Genomic DNA, 13,891 nt, shown 5'->3' on the forward strand with positions numbered 1-13,891 from the left:
CCCCACCTGTGATCCACCCCTGCTGAGAACTGATTCCTTCTTCTGGCCCCTTCACCCCTAGGGAAATCACCAGCTTAAATTAATGAAACACAGCCAGCTTTAGATTCAAACTGCTTGAGAAGCGCTTAATTTTAGAGCACTTAGAATTCCAGGCATCCAAAGATTAGGTTAGCCCCCAGTGTGTGCACATAGAAGCCTTTTTTTCAGTATTTTCTAATGGAGATTAAATTTTCCATCCATATTTTTAGAATATAGTCTTGGGTTTGTTGCATGATAGTTTGTATTGCGGGTTCCTTTCCAGGGAGCAGGAGCCGGTGACCCACTGCCTCCCAGCTCCACGTGACCTCTGGGCTCAGATTTCCACCTGATTTCACCCTTGGCAGAAAGAGTCCTAGCCCTTGGGCTCAAAGAAACAAAGGAGCAGGGGTGACTCAGAAACTTCAACTACCTTAGCCTCAACACAGAGACACAAAGCATTTGAGTTCTTTATGAAGCACGTTACACTTTCTTCCCTTTCAAACTTGGTCTGTTTAAACATTAAGGATCAATTAAGAAAACTCTGCCCCTTTCCTCCCTTAGGGTAAATATGGAATTGCTGGAGGTGGTCAGGGCTGTCTACACTGAAGAAATGTTTTTTAGGTGAAGTAACCTGGTTCTGCTCTGAGCTGTATACAGACTGGTTAACACTAGGTCTCACTTGTCTGCAATTAACACATGCCTTGCCTAGCAACCTCCTTTTTCTATCTAGTCTTTTCATATATAATGAGGGTGCCAAAAAATGTATGCACATTTTAAGAGATGTTATCTATGTATTACTTCTGAATTAAGTTACTGTAGCAATGTGTAGTGTGACGTTCACTCCGCCATGCTTTTGCCGTTTTCTTTGACTGTCCTGCCTATCACATGGTGATACTAGCATTCATTTGATTAACATCTTTTGAGTGAATAATCATACTTTAAATGTGGCACTCCCTGTGTGTGTGTGTGTGTGTGTGTGGTGTTGTTGTTGTTGTTGTTGTTGTCGTAGTAGAGGTGGTCTCCTTTTTTGAGTTGGAGTCTCACTCCGTTGCCCAGACTGGAGTGCAGTGGCCGTTCTCCGACACCACAGCTTCAACCTGCTGGGCTCCAGCGATCCTTCTGCTTCAGCCTTCCATAGCTGGAACTACAGGAGCACACTGTCACACCCGGCTAATTTTTTTTATTTATTGTAGAGATGAGGTCTCGCCAAGTTGCCCAGGCGGGTCTCGAACCTACGGGCTCGGCCTCCCAAAGGGCGGGATTACAGGCTGAGCCACCGAGCCTGGCGGGAGGCGGGGTCTCCTTTTGTTGCCCAGGCTAGTCTTGAACTCCTGGCCTCAAGTCATTCTCCCACACTGGCCTCCCAAAGTGCTGGTATTATAGGCGTAAGCCACCATGCTTGGCTTCTACTCTTTTCTGTATAATCCCTTTTAGGTACCTACCATGACTGTTTTTGACCATGAAGTCTAGGTTACCGTCACTGTCAAGGTTTATTTAGATGACAGTCTCTTATCATATTTTTTCAAATCCTTTTTCCAATTCCTGCTTTTATTTTCCTGTAGAATTCTATGTTTATTAAATCCCCCATTGGAAATGCCATTGTATCTGACAAAAAATAAACATGGCACCTATATCTTGAATTGTTTTTCTCTTTTTTTTTTTTTTTGGAGTTGGAGTCTCACTCTGTCGCCCAGACTAGAGTGCAGTGGCCACTCCCGGCCACCACAGCCTCGACCTGCTGGGCTCCGGTGATCCTTCCGCCTCAGCCTTCTGAGTAGCTGGAACTACAGGCGTGTGCTACCACACCTGGCTAATTTTTTTTTTTGATTTATTGTAGAGATGAGGTCTTGGCCAAGTTGCCCAGGCGGATCTTGAACCCATGGGCTCAGGCAATCCACTCACCTCAGCCTCCCAAGGCGCAGGATTACAGGCTGAGCCACCGAGCCAGCTGAATTGTTTTTCTTGCCACATTATTTTAATGCTGACTTGCACAGCTTCCTGACTGGTTAGCTTGCTATTTCTACTTCATACTGAAATCAAATGGCAGGGCCTTCTTATAAGACACTAAATGTAAGTGGGCTAAAGAGTCTCTCTGAGAACTAATGTCTTCTATTCTGAGCTTCTCTTTGGTGTCTGTGCTTGGGTTGAATTCTGTCCTTTGAATTTCTGTCCTTTGACTACTCTAGAAAGAGGTTGAATAGTTATTATACTTTGTGGGTCAAGAGACAGCTGTTTATTTGGCCTTTTCAGAGAGGCAGTGACTCACTACCTCTCCAAGGGCTACTTGGTGAGAATCTGGCCTATCCAATGGCAACAACCCAACTGAGTAACATAGCAGTGCCCGAGGAAACCTTGCAACCTTGCAAATGACATCCTAAAATTCTGGATATAGTTTGGATGTTGTCCCCGCGAAATCTCATGTGGAAGTGCGATCCCCAGTGTTAGAAGTGGGGCCTAATGGGAGGTGCTTGGGTCACTGGGGTGAATCTCTCATGAATGACTTCATGCTGTTCTCTGGGGCATCAAGGTTAATGAAGTGAGTTCTTGCTCTGAGTTCACACAAGAGCTGGTTGTTTAAAAGAGCCTGGTACCTCCTTCTGTCTCTTGCTTCCCTCTTGCCCTGTGACACACCCGCTCCCTCTCCGCCTTCCACCAAGATCGTAAGCTTCCAGAAGCCCAGCAGATGCCAGAGTCACACAGAACCATGAGCCAAATAAACCTCTTTATAATTTCCCAGCCTCCAATATTCCTTTATAGCAATGCAAAACAGAGTAAGGGACCTGGGGAAATACCATTATCAGAACTTTCCCCTGGCCTGGGGCAACATAGCGAGAGTTTGTCTCTACAAAAAATAAAAAATTAGCCAAGTTTGGTGGCACACTGTCTGTAGTCTCACCTACTCAGAAAGCTGAGGTGTGAGAATCACCTGAGCCCAGGAGGTTGAGGCTGCTGTGAGCTGTGATTATGGCACTGCACTTCAGTCTGGATGACAGAGTGAGACCCTGACTCAAAACAAAACAAAACAAAAAACAACAAAAACCAAAACAAAACAAAAAAACCTTTCCCCTCCTCTCACCATGCCACTAAAAATGACACTGATTGGTTTCCATCAAATTCGTGCTGGATTATAAATTGGTTTCCATCAAATTCGTGCTGGATTATAAATTTTAGCACACATGCTTGATTTGCATGTGTGCTAAAAGTTTTTGCTGGCAGGTGCTGGTGTGCTGCTCTCGAAACTGCTACTAGTGAAGACAGGAAAAACAACAGTTTGCATCTTATGTCTTCTGAAAACATCCATCCATAACATCCATGAGAGGCCTTGCTCATGTTATCTTGAAGGTCGTGAGGCAGAGGCTGAGAGGGACTAGGTACCCTCTTGCTCTGTCACCAACATTCTTTCTTGCTCTATCATGCATTAGGCCTTAAGACCTACTGATTGGCAGGTCTGACCAAGTCCCTGCAAGGCATTTGTGACTTGTTTATTATTTGCTCTGGAAGAAAACGATAGGTGTTTTGGTATGGGTTTTATTTTGTCTAAGAGTTCAAAGAATTGGCAAGGGCAACTTTTGAGATAAGTGGGTAGAGAGGAAATTAATCTCATGATGTCAAGCCACTGTTCACTAGCCATTCAGCTTTTATGTCATTGTTGAGATTTTAGTGGAAATTCAACCTCAGAAACTGAGCTTTTCCAGCCTGGGCAACATAGTGAAACCTCATCTTTATTAAAAAAAAAAAAGAGAGGCAGTGGTCATGACTACTCAGAAGGCCGACACAGGAGGATGACTTTGAGCCCAAGAGGTGAACCACAGAGTAAGACCCTGACTCAAGAAAAAAAATTCAAGATTTTGTTCTCAAATATTTTGACAATATTTTGTCTCGTTCCTTCCAAGATAACACTATTCTTTTTGCACATCCTGCTTTTGATTCTCATCTTAATCCTTGAACAGAAATATCCTCTTTCTAGAACTTTCAATATTCTCATTTTTTGTAATAAAATGTATGTGAAGATGACATGTTTTATGCAGAAGGGCTGGCTTGCAAGATTAGAATGTGTCCTTGAGTCTAACAAAAACGCTATGTCAGCATCTTTATGAACTTACGGCAGTTGAGAAGTATTCAAATAGAAGCTGTGGATACAGGCTTCGCTTCTGCCTTAACTGTGGTGAAATGAATCATGAGGCCTGCTGCTGACTTCTGCAGCCGGAGCAGTTTGCTGGAGACAATTAGAGTTCTGGGAGGCGATTGGCCTTTTAAATCACCATCTCCTCAGGGTCAATGTGTTTCAGGTTTCCAAGTGTCTGCCGTTTGAGGGATGCCTATTTTAGTTTAAATGTAGTCTTTGATTCAACCTAAAATATTAAGAGAAGCATAAAGTCTTGCTGACTGGCTGATCTCCCGTTCGGGTCAGGACTAGCATTTTAGGACTCTCTTTGCTTATGTCCAGGGATGATGACTTTGAGGACCAGGAAGCAAACAAAATGGAAAGCCTCTGAGGTTATGATCCCCCACAAAGGATATCTGATATAAACCCCAAAATGTGAAAAAATAGAAAAATTGTTTGATCTGCCCAATCAGGTAGGAGGAGGGAAAGATATATATATATATATATTTATTTTCAAGTCGGAGTCTCACTCTGTTGGCCAGGCTGGGGTGCAGCTCATGGCCACTGCAGCCTTGACCTGCTGGGCTCAGCCTTCCAAGTAGCTGGAACTACAGGCACACGCCACCATGCTGGGCTTATTTTTGATTTATCGTAGAGACAAGATCTCGCCAAGCTGCCCAGGCTGGTCTCAAGCCCCTGAGCTCAGGCAATCCTGTTATCTCCACTTCCCAAAGTGCCGGGATTATAGGCGTGAGCCACTGTGCTGGGCTTGGGAAAGATATTTTTCAAGCCCATTTCCTAGTCTGTTAGCCAACAAGGATTTATTGAGCAAATACCAAGGGTGCCAAAAAAATGTATACACATTTTAAGCGATGTTCGCTGTCATCAGACTTGTCTGGACGCTGAGGGTAACCACTTTGAGCACCTCTTGGAATCCCAGAAGTCAAACGTGACTTGTATTCATCTTTTGTTATTAGTATAGATCATTACAATTTTAATAGTGTTTCCTTTCTTAAAATGTGTTTACATTTTTTTTGGTGTCCTCTGTATTATGTTTTAAGCACCCCCTGCTTTAGGATTTGGAAAGTCAGATAGCATAAAAGGCAGAGCAGGAGCCTTGAAGGAATTTTGGACTTTAGTGAGCATTCTTCTGCCACCTGTTCACTGATTTCCTCAAAAGTCTGTCTTCACCTGGGAAATCAGGCCCAGGGCTGTGGTGCGACCCTCTTCAGTGGTTCAGCTACGGTCAGTTTCTGAGAGAATTGAGATGGTCCCTTGACCTGAGGTTAGCTTTCTTTGGCAGTGAAAGGTGTCATCTTGGCTCTTTCAGCATAACCTGGGAGAAGTGGCATTTGCTACTTACCCCAAGACTCCTGTTCAGTGCATGGCTCTGTCCCCAAAATGTTCCTTTCCCAGCAGCCAGGGAGTTCAACAATGGCCTTGGGAAGCTTCAAAATAACCCATAATGGAAACATTGCTGGAGGGTAAATGGTAGACAGACTGGAGCTTTGCCTTAATTAAGAGGATGAAATCAGGTCTCTTTAGTCCTGAAAACAGCCTCTCAGACTAAACAAGGACAGAGCTGTCCCTTTTGCTGACTACATGCAATTTATTTAAATTAGTGTTGCACATTCGACAATGGTTTGGAAGCTATATTATAAAACCTCCGAATAGAGTGAGTTTTCTGGGCCTTTGGTTAGGGATAAAAAAGGCATTAGCCACATCCAGTGGGATTTGCATCTCGTTAGCTTGCCTGTATGTCCTTGACTATTGGACACAATGGAGGATGTAGGTCTAGCTTTTCAGTTGGGCAGGCCGCCTTAGTTACAATTCTGTCTGGAATTAAAATAGGGAACTAGGAGCCTAGGTGGGGGAAGGGAAAGGACAGGAATTTGCAGGATATACAAAGGAAGGGAAGCTTGGGGTCAGATCTGATCCTCCTCCCTTTTTGTTGTAATTCAAGATTCTGGTACCCTTTGACTTGACAGCAGAGACCACCTGAATGTGTGCTCATCTAGTGAGGGCACGTGAATGGCCTTGCAGATTGGGGGCAGATAGTTCCTCTTCATTGTTCACGGTATGTCCAGGGTTTCTTCCAATTATTCCATGCATTGAGTCTCTTATGGAAGGTAAAATAATGATCATGTTAGTCAAAAGAAAGATTCTGAAGTGAACCTCTTACACCACGTAAGCACATGTTTGGGATACCTCCTTGTTTTAATATGGCCAATGAGACATCACCCGCAGAAAGTAGATAAAAGGGTACCCAGATGGGCTGAGACCACAGATCAGCTACTCCTCATCCATAAACCTTGATTCTTCATCCCTTGATTCTTCTTTCCGGTTGAGGCTGTGGTGACAGAATGAGACCCTGACTTAAAACAAACCTAAAATACAAAGTAATTGATACCTGAAGGCTAAAATCCACTTGGAGATGTCAACTGTGGAGATGTCAACCGTAGACGCTCCATATTGGCCACTGTCCTTTTTTATTTTTTATTTTTGAGTTGGAATCTCACTCTGTCGCCCAGGCTGGAGTGCAGTGGCACATTCACAGCTACCGCAGCCTTGAACTGCTGGGCTCAGGCTATCCTTCCTCCTCAACCTTCCAAGTAGCTGGAACCACAGGCACGTGCCACCACACCCAGCTAATTTTTTGACAAGGTCTCACCATGTTGTCCAGGTTGGTCTCGAATCCGTGGGCTCAGGCAGTCTTCTTGTCTCCACCTCCCAAAGTGCTGGAATTACAGGCATGAGCCACTGCGCCTGGCTCCTTTCAAGTCTGAGTCATCCTTGTCACACTATTTTCTTCACCACTCAAATCCTAGCCATGTATTTAGTGCTTCCTGAGATCTCTAGAACAGAAGTTACCCACAGGTCCTCAGCCATGTTATCCCACATGTGGATCTAATGACTAACACTAGCAGTCCTGAGTAGCTTTAAAATTAACTCAAGGACACACACACAGTGGCTCATGCCTGTAATCCCAGCACTTTGGAAGGCTGAGGTGAGAGGATTGCCTGAACCCAAGGGTTTGGGACCAGCCTAGGCAATTTGACAAGATCTCGTCTCAACTGTAAAAATAAAAAAAATTAGCTGGGCTCGGTGACACATGCCTGTAGTTCCAGCTACTTGGAAGGTTGAGGCAGAAGGATTGTCTGAGCCGACTAAAAAAACAAAAAATTAACTCGAGAGAGAAAAACTAAGCATGTTAAAATATCACGCTCAATCTATAAAATTTCCCAGTATATTCTATATGTGAGCATCTTGACTGCTGCAGAAGAAAAATGACAATTAACTGATGTCTTTCAGTTCTAAATCTTAACCAATAGCGAAGCCCGTGATCAAAGCTAAATTTAACAAGCCGTTCCAGAGTATGGTCTCCAGATTGCTGCCACTATTATACAATTCTTTTTTTTCGTTTTTTTGAGTTGGATTCTCACTTTGTCACTCAGGCTAGAGGGCAGTGGCACACTCATGGCCACCACAGCCTCGACCTGTTGGGCTCAGGGGATCCTTCCACCTCAGCCTTCTTAGTAGCTAGAATCACAGGTGCGTGCCACCATGCCCAGCTAATTTTTGGATTTATTGTAGAGATGAGGGATCGCCAAGTTGCCCAGGCTAGTCTCGAAGAATTCTCTTCCCTTCACCTTCCAAAGTGCTGGGATTACAGGCGTGATTACAGGCGTGAGCCACTGCACCTGGCTCACAGTTCTTTTTTACAAAACTGTTTCCATTTTATAAAAACAGTGCTCTGTCCATCTGTTGTGGCACACATGCTGGACAGCAAGTGAGCCTTCCATGGTAAATGCTCTCTTCTGCCCCAGGTCACGCGGCAGTCACACAGTCATGTACAATCAAGTGACCTGGTGCCATTTGTTCAGAGGAAGGACAGTTGGAGGCTGACTGCAGTCTTTTTGCTGTTTTTCCCTATTTCTGCCATCAATAGCAATTACCCTTCAAGTTTCTTCATCCACCAGCCCCACCGCCATGTCTCAATGTAGAAACCTGAAGTACAAAGTAATTGATGCCCAGAGGCTAAAACCCACCTAGAGATGTCAAACCACCTACCAGCAAAGCAGAAGATCTGGGAGCCTTGCAAGGGAGGGGTGGGAGTGAGGGCCTGTGGGGCCATGTGCAATACTGCTTTTTCTTGTGACATTTACTCTGCCGGCTCTGCTTCAGCTGCAGACGCCACAGAAGAAGGTATATTTTATTCATTTGTAACACAGTCTTTTTAAAAGACCAAAAAACATGAATTTCTAGGATTTTTCTCTATAATTATTTATTTATTTTTACTTATTTATTTATTTATTTTTTGAGTTGGAGTCTCACTCTGTCGCCCAGACTGGAGTGCAGTGGCCGCTTCCGGCCACCGCAGCCTCGACCTGCTGGGCTCCGGCGATGCTCCCACCTCAGCCTTCCAAGTAGCCGGAATTACAGGCATGCGCTGCCACGCCCGGCTGATTTTTTGATTTATTGTAGAGATGAGGTCTCGCTGCCCAGGCGGGTCTCGAACCCACGGGCTCAGGCAATCCCACTCACCTCAGCCTCCCAAAGGCGTGGGATTACAGGCTGAACCACCGAGCCTGGCTTTTCTATAATTATTTTACTTGTAGTCCATATATATATTGTTTTGCTTAAACAACAACTCTGAGTTTTAATGTGTCTATTACAGATCAAATTCATATTGCTTTCTAAAAAACCTTTAAACATCCAGAAGAGGAAAAAGTTAATAAGCGTTTGCTTAGTATACTTTTTTTTAGTTGGGGGTTCAATGTAACCTCAACCTCCTGGGCTCAAGTGATCCTTCTACCTCAGCCTCCTGAGTAGCTGGGACTACAGGGATACACCACCATGCCCTGCTAATTTTTTAATTTTTTTGTAGAGATGAGGTCTCATTATGTTGTCTGGGCTGAACTTGATCACCTGGCCTCAAGCAATCCTCTCACTTCAGCCTCCTAAAGTGCTGGGTTTACAGGCCTGAACCACTGTGCCTGGTCTACTTGAAATACTTAAAGCAGTTCCTGTAATAGAAGGAAGTCAGATTTGTGGGGGTAAGAAACTCTGAATTCCATCTGCACGGAAGCTGGTTTTCATTTGTGATGTGGTACAGGATATTCTTGGCTTCTTCGGGTGCTTAGTCCACACAGAATACTCCATGCTAAAACTAAATATAGATAAAACTAATCGATTTTTTTCCAAGATATTTTTTCCTACGTCATTTCTCTTCATCAAGTCCCTCCATCAAGTCACCGAAGAGCCGTCAGATCTTCCTTTCTCTGTGAATAGTTTAGTGTTCAGTCTTTTTTCTTCAGCCTTCAGCTGTTATCTGTTGATGGGTGGTCAGGGAGCACAGGAGTCACAGACCAGAGAGAGACAGACAAGATACCCAGACCTCCTGCCTGTGTCCTGGATCTATTGTCTGGTCCCTGGAGACCCTGGGCCCAGCTTTCTGAAATTTATTTTATTTTTAATTTTTTAATTTTTATTTTTTGAGTCAGAATCTCACTCTGTCGTCCAGGTTGGAGTTACAGCCACCGCAGCCTTGACCTACTAGTCTTAGGTGATCCTTCCACCTCAGGCTTACAAGTAGCTGGAACTACAGGCGCACGCCGCCACACCTGGCTAATTTTGTAGATTTATTGTAGAGTCGAGGTCTCGCCAAGTTGCCTAGGCTGGTCTCGAACCCCTGGGTTCAGTCAGTCCTCTTGCTTCAGCCTCTCAAAGTTCTGGGATTACAGGTATGAGCCATTGCTCCTGGCTGACTTTCTGAATTTTAAACATGATGACTGCTGTAGGACTTACAGCCTTAATACGTTTGGCATCCACAATTTAAGAATTATCTTTCCCAAAGGAAATTCATTCCAAATACTTACCTGTTCCTCTGGGGTCCTGGAAGGAAAATGGAATTCTGGTTCTTACTGTGGTCCCTTGTAACTTCAGGTCTTTAACGTGATTACTTTCAAATTTAAAACATCCAGGTGGAAATATTTTTACTATGCTGATAATAATTCTGCAAAATACCTGAATTCTTAACACTGTTATGTTTCAGTATAAGTGGTGACTTTTATTTTTATGTCTTTAATCTGACTTTATTCCTGTAATACAGCCACCTGATTTTTTGAGGGAACGAATAAAATGTGGTTTTTGTACCAAAAAAAATCACTTTTTTATTCAGTCAGACTCTTTGGCTAAGGTAAGGAACAAACATCAAAGGTGAAGTAGCAGAAAAAAGTTAAATTAATCCCTTTAAAACAGAAACATTTGACAGGGCGCGGTGGCTCATGCCTATAATTCCAGCACTTTGGGAGGCCAAGGCAGAAGGATTGCTTGAGCTTGGGAGTTCGAGATGAGCATAGGCAACAGAGTGAGACCTCATTTCTACAAAAAAAGAAGACAGCCAGGCGTGGTGGCATGCACCTGTAGTCCCAGGTACTTAAGAAGCTGATGCAGGAGGATTGCTTGAGCCCAGGAGTTGAAGGCTACAGTGAGCCGTGATTGTGCCACTGCACTTGGCCTGGATGGTAAAGTGAGACCCTGACTCAAAAATAAATAAATTGGCCAGGCACAGTGGCTTACGCCTGTAATCCCAGCACTTTGGGAGGTGGAGGCAAGGGGTTTCAGACCAGCCTGGGCAACTTGGTGAGACCTCATCTCTACAGTAAATCAAGAAAAATTAGCTGGACGTGGTGGCTCATGTCTGTGGTTCCAGCTACTTGGAAGGCAGAGGTGGAAGGATTGCCTCAGTCCAACAGGTCGTGGCTGTGGTGGCCGTGAGCATGCCACTGCACTCCTGACTGGGTGACAGTGAGTCTCTGACTCAATAATAATAATAAATTAGAAACAGTTAACTTAAAGTTTCAATTCACTTTTATATAGGGAAAGTTTGTTGGTTTCAGGATGTGAATATCAAATATATTGACTCTATATACTATTAAAGTTCCCTTCATTTGAACTTGGCAGTGGAGTTTGGGCTCTTGGTTGGATATGCTCACAGGATGGACCATATTGATCTTCTAAATGGACAGAAGTGGACTTGCTTTCTCTACTGCAGGCGTGTTTAGCAAATCATGATCAGCATTCAGCCTTAAAACCAGTAAAATTCAATTACAAAATCAAAAAACCAAAAGAACACCAAATCTTAAGACCTTGGCTTGGGCATAATGTATTACCTGTGGATTTATTACACCACAGCTGGTTATATGGGGACTATCGACTATTTCTTCCAAGAACCTGAGATCCTGCACACCTTAAGACTACTGAGGTGACAGTATGCTATCTATCTCTTACTTAGGAAGATTACCCTCTTGACCCACCAGGATGTGCTTTGTAGTTCTCTTCAGCCATCCTAACACTCTCTATTAGTTATGAAATTTATTGGTCCCTGTGGCATGAATCTAGAAGAACCAGCTCACTTGGTTCAAGCCCATAATTTGGCCAGGCGTGATGATCCACCTATGTTCCCATCACTTTGGGAAGCTGAGGTGAGAGGATTGCTTGAACCCAGGAATTCAAGACCAGTCTAGCCAAACCAAAAAAATGAGCCTGGTGAGGTGGTTCAGCTGTAGTCCCCCCCAGTTGCTTGAAAGGTTTAGTCAGAGCGATCACTTCAGCCCAGAAGGTTGAGGCTGTGACAACAGACTGAGACACCCAACTCAAAACAAAGCGCATCATTTCATCAGCATTGTAGTTAACTAGCTGAGCTCATCTGGCACTAAGACCATATAATGATTTAATCTCACATTTGCACAAACCTTTTTTTTTGGAGTTGGGTCTCACTCTGTTGCCCAGGCTGTGGTAAGTCAGTGTCATGATCTCAGCTTACCAGTCTCCACATCCTGGTCTCAGGCTATCCTTCCTCCTCAGCCTTTCTACAGATATGCGCCACGGTGCCCTACCTTTTAAAAATCGCTTTTCCATAAATAATTCCATCTAATCTTTATAATGACTCTGAGAGGTAGCATTTTAGAGGCAAGAAAATCAAGGCTCCAAGAAGTCAATTGACTTCCAGTAGAGAGGAAGTCAGGATTCACACTAAGACATCGTTCTCACGTTAGTGAGAACAGATGTTCAGGTATACTTGATTGGATGACATGTGATACAAGAATAGGAGACTGTGGAATGCTCTAGAGGATAGGACATGTTATTGAGAAGTTCTAGAAAGCTGTCTTTCCAATAGAGATTAACCACTTAAAATTTAACTCTAGACCCAAGAATGTCACACAAGAAAACATTAGGGAACTGTGTGAAGAAGATGTCATCATGTGTCAGCTTATATGAAGCAGTAAGTACCCTGACAATTCAGGGAAGAGAGAAAACCATAGGCTGAAAGGTCGGGGACAGTGTAATTGAGGAAGAGAGCCTCAAATTAGAGCTTAGAGATGGCACAAAATTTACATGGCCGAGAGAAGGAGGAAGGCATATTCCAGATGGAGATCAGTGGGAGACGTGTGATTGGAGGAGGGTCTGACCAGAAGGTCTCGGCAGGGAAGTGGGGGGAATGAGGTCGAGTAAGGAGATGGGACCAATCAAAGTGGATCTTCCGTGCCTGATGGAGAAACACAGAACTGGTGTGTAGACCCTGGAAAGGGTGAGGGCTGTGAGGAGGAACTCTGTTCCAGGTGTCTTGCCTAGTTTCTGGCTGCCTCAGGTATCCCTGGGCTTGTCCATGGTGTGTGTCTTTCATCATCTTCCCGCCATACTGGTCTCTGTGTCTAATTTCCCCCACCATTTTTTTTTTGAGTCAGGGTCTCACTCTGTCACCCAGGCTGGAGTACAGTGGCACCAGCATGGCTCACTGCAGCCTCGACCTCCTGAACTCAGGTGATCTTCCACCTCAGCCCCCAACCCCCGAGTTGCTGGGACTACAAGTGTGTGCCACGATGCCTAGCTGATTATTAATTAATTTATTTATTTTAGAGAATAAACCAAAAAATTAGTCAGGCGTGGTAGCGCGTGCCTGTAGTTCCAGCTACTCGGAAGGCTGAGGCGGAAGGATCGCCGGAGCCGGAAGGTCGAAGCTGCGGTGGCCAGGAGCGGCCACTGCACTCCAGTCTGGGCGACCGAGTGAGACTCCAACTCAAAAAAAATAAATAAATAAAAATAAAGATGAACTGACTACACTAGAGGAATGGAGAGAGCTAGAGGCTAGGAGCAAAGGATGCAGAAAAATAGGTAAAGTCAAGAGACAAAATAGGATGGATCAAAAAGATGGAAGAATTAGCATTGATAGTAAGTTATAAGTCTAGAACGCAACACATCGCACCTCTTTTGACCTTGATAACAGACTACGGGCTGAGCATCTGGTGTCTGCAGGGTTTCCTGGGAGAAGGACCAGGGCAAGGTCATCCACACCACTACTAGCTGGCGAGCAGGAGGGGGAGATTCAGGGCTGCAGGCGTGGAATCTGAGGTGGTGACAGAGCCCAGTGGACGTGTCCCTGGGTCACTGAAACTTGAGCCAGCTGTCCTCTCTCTAGACGTAGCTTTGGAAGTCAGAGGCATCCAGGCAGGACTCTACTCCAGGAGAGAGGCTGGGATCTCTGAGTGGATGAAGAAGAGCAGTGGCTCGATGTTTGGCAAATTCCCAGAGTTATGGAATTGCTAAGAGTGAGTCCAAGAAACATTTAAAGAAGAAGGAGAGTGAAATATTCTACCTCCAAAGGAGAAAAAGAGTTTCCAATAGAAGATTCAGGGCCAGGAACTGCAGGAAGGCATGAGGACAACAGGCCAAGGACCAACTGTAAGAAAAATATAGGAAGTCTCT

The sequence above is a fragment of the Carlito syrichta genome, unplaced genomic scaffold, assembly GCF_000164805.1.
Source record: "Carlito syrichta isolate Samal-C Ts95f unplaced genomic scaffold, Tarsius_syrichta-2.0.1 Scaffold314788, whole genome shotgun sequence".
NCBI lineage: Eukaryota > Metazoa > Chordata > Mammalia > Primates > Tarsiidae > Carlito > Carlito syrichta.